A 3,270-nucleotide genomic window follows, 5' to 3' on the forward strand; every position below is an offset into this window, starting at 1 on the left:
AAAAAAAAAAAAAAAAAACACATCTTGATTGCATGTTTGGTCAATTTCAGACTGAATGTTGGTAAATATCTTCAGTTCCTCAATTTTGGCCTTTGTGGTTGGTGCTTAAATTAGTAGTAGTATTAACTGGTCTTCTTTGTAAGCATATGGATATTATCCTGTCACTGACAGTATTGTACATCAGGATAAATCTTAAAAAAATCTTTCTGACAATGAATGCCATGCCATTCCTCTTCATTTTGTCATTGCTGGCACAGTAGATCATAACTTTGTCTGATTCAAAATGCCTGATTCAAAATGTCAGCTCACAAATACCTAGGATATTGATCTTTATCTGTTCCATTTCATTTTTGACAACTTCCAATTTTCTTCGATTCATAATTCATACATTCCATGTTCCTATTATTAGTGGATTCGTGCAGCTCTTTCTTCTCATTTTAAGTCACATCAGCAAATGGAGATCCCAAAAGATTTACTCCATCCTCATTGAGGTTGGTTCTACTCTGAGGAGACAGCTCTTCCCCAGTTGTATTTTCAGTGCCTTCTAACATGAGGGGCTCATCTTCTGGCACTATATCAGAGAACATTTCAGGGCTATTCATAATGTTTTCCAGTAATACATCAGATAGTGTTTCACTGGTGTTCATAAGGTTTTCACTGGCCAATTCTATGAGAAGTAGATGACCTCTTCCTTCTTCTGAGTATGAATTAGTCTGGAAGTTCTGCTGAAACCTGTTCACCATGTGTGACTTTGCTAGTATTTGACATAGTGGTGGCATAGACTCCAGCCTCACAGCAACAGGCAAGCCACCATAGTACAACAAACACAGATGAGAGGGAGACATGCATATGAGGTGGTTGAAAATACCATGGCTTGGGTTAGGTGCACCTTAGTCTTGAAAAAGCCATCTTAGCTCTTCGGCACTTTAAAGAGGTCTTTTGCAGCAGATTTTCCCAGTGCCATGTATCATCTGACTTCTTTACTTCTGCTTCCATTGGTGTTGATTGTAGAACCAAGTAACAGGAAATCTTTGACAACTTCAAACTTTTTTACATTTATCTTGATGCTGCTTGCAGTTTTTAGGTGTTATCAAATCAAATCTGATTCATAGAGACTTTATGTACAACAGAATGAAATGTTGTCCAGTGATGCTCCATTCTCACAACTGTTGCTAATATTGGGCCCATTATTGCAGACACTGGGTCAACCCATGTGATTCAGGGTCTTCCTTTTTAGTTTTTTTTTTTCGGACCCTCTATTTTATGACATATGATGTCCTTTTCTAGGAATTGGTCCCTATGTCTAAGATGTCCAAAGTAAGCAAAAAGAATTCTCATCATCCATGCACATAAGAGGTTTTCTGGCTATACTTCTTAAAAAAGAGATTTGATCATTCTTCTGAAAGTTCATAATATATTCAATATACTTCAGTGAGACCATAATCCAAATATGTCCATTCTGCTTTGGTTTTCTTTTTCCATTGACCAGCTTTTGCATGGATATGGCAATTGAAAATACCATGGCTTGAGTCAGGCACAGCTTAGTCCTCAAAGTGACATCAATGCTTTTTAAAGGTTTAAAGAAATGTTTTGCAGCTGATTTTCCCAATGCAGTACATCATTCAATTTTTTGACTGCTGCTTCCATGGGTGCTGATTGGTGATTGAAGTAAAGTGAAATCCTTGACAGCCTCCATATACTTTTTTTTTTTTTTTTGTCAGTTGTGAGGGTTTCTATTTTGTTGATGTGTAATCTATTCAAAAGGTTGTAGTCTTTGATTTTTATTAATAAGTGACTCAAGATTACAGTTTAGGAAATCCTAAGCAGGCAGTTCAACTCTGTCACACATGGTCAACATGAGTCAGTATCAACTCAAGGGCATTCAACAATATTTAGTTCCATGTTTAGGGTTTTTACAAATATATATATATATATATATATATAATTTTTCAAATTGTCTGTACCATTTTATATTCTCACCAGAAAGTATACAAACATTCATATTTCTCCATGTCCTCACAAGTACTGGGTCTTTTTTGTTTGTTTGTTTTATTATGTGTGTTTTTCTTCTGTCATTAAGTGAATGTGCAGTGCCATCTCATTGTGGATTTGAATTGCATTTCTTGGATGACAACAATGCACTGCATATTTTCATTTATGTTCATTTGTATAACTTCTTTGAAAAATTGCCTTTTGAAGCCTATTGCCCAATTTTTAATTGAATTGCTTGGTTTTTCATGTTATCGACTTGAAAACATCTTTATCTATTCTGCATTCTAGAAAATATTTGAATATATTTTTCCCATTCTCTAAGTTATTTTCACTTTCTTGTGATATTGTTTGATTTCCAAAAATGATTAAAAGGGAAAGTTTTATGATCATTATTGCTAAAGAAATGTGACTAATCTATTTTTTTTCCCCTTGTAATTTGAATGTTAAGTGTAAGAATCCATTGCCAAATCTAAAGTCAGGAAGATTATTCTCTATTTTTTCCCCCTGTAATTTTAGTCCTAAGTCTTAAATTTAGGTATTTGAGAATTTTTACAGGGGTGAAAATTGGTAGCATGCATTTTTTAAATATTTATTTACATATTTCTTAATTTTATTAAGAAGTTTTCCCGTGTTCAACATACAATATTTTCACTTCCTTAGTTAAATGTATTTCTAGAAATTTCATCTTTTTGGTTGGTATTTGGATTGTTTTCTTAATTTATTTTTCAAATATTTCATTCCTACTATGTATAAACATAATTGACTTTTGTCTTTGGATCTTAAAATCTGCTTTATTTTAGAGGAAAATATTTCAATATTTCACTATGGAGTATAACATTAACTTTTTGTCTTGTTTTGTTTTGTTTTATTCCTGTTTTCCAAACAAACATGTAGGAAAGTGTACCGACATCAAGGGAATTCAGAGCTAATTAAGAAAAAAAAAAAAAAATGACCATCAGACAGCTAATTAGTGGGGTCAACACATTGAAAGCCAAATACATGTTGTTGGTCATTTACAGAAAGAGATCTTCCAGAGGCTATTGTCATCAGGTTCACCAAAGCAGAACGAGGACAAGAAACCTCTCAAGGAAGAAATGAAGTGATATCTCGTATAGCCAGGACGTGAGTGGAACAGAGAGGTGCAAGGCCACGTCATCTTAGGATCTTTTTATATACTGGATTCTACCTTTTCTAGGGCTATCACAGCCACCATTTTCCTGTCACTTTGCTGTAGTGTGGTGGTTTGCTTGTTCCTGCTATGCTGGAAGTTATGCACTG

Source organism: Orycteropus afer, unplaced genomic scaffold (genome assembly GCF_000298275.1).
Source record: "Orycteropus afer afer isolate SDZICR_OR568_19922 unplaced genomic scaffold, OryAfe1.0 scaffold00840, whole genome shotgun sequence".
Taxonomy (NCBI): Eukaryota; Metazoa; Chordata; class Mammalia; order Tubulidentata; family Orycteropodidae; genus Orycteropus; species Orycteropus afer.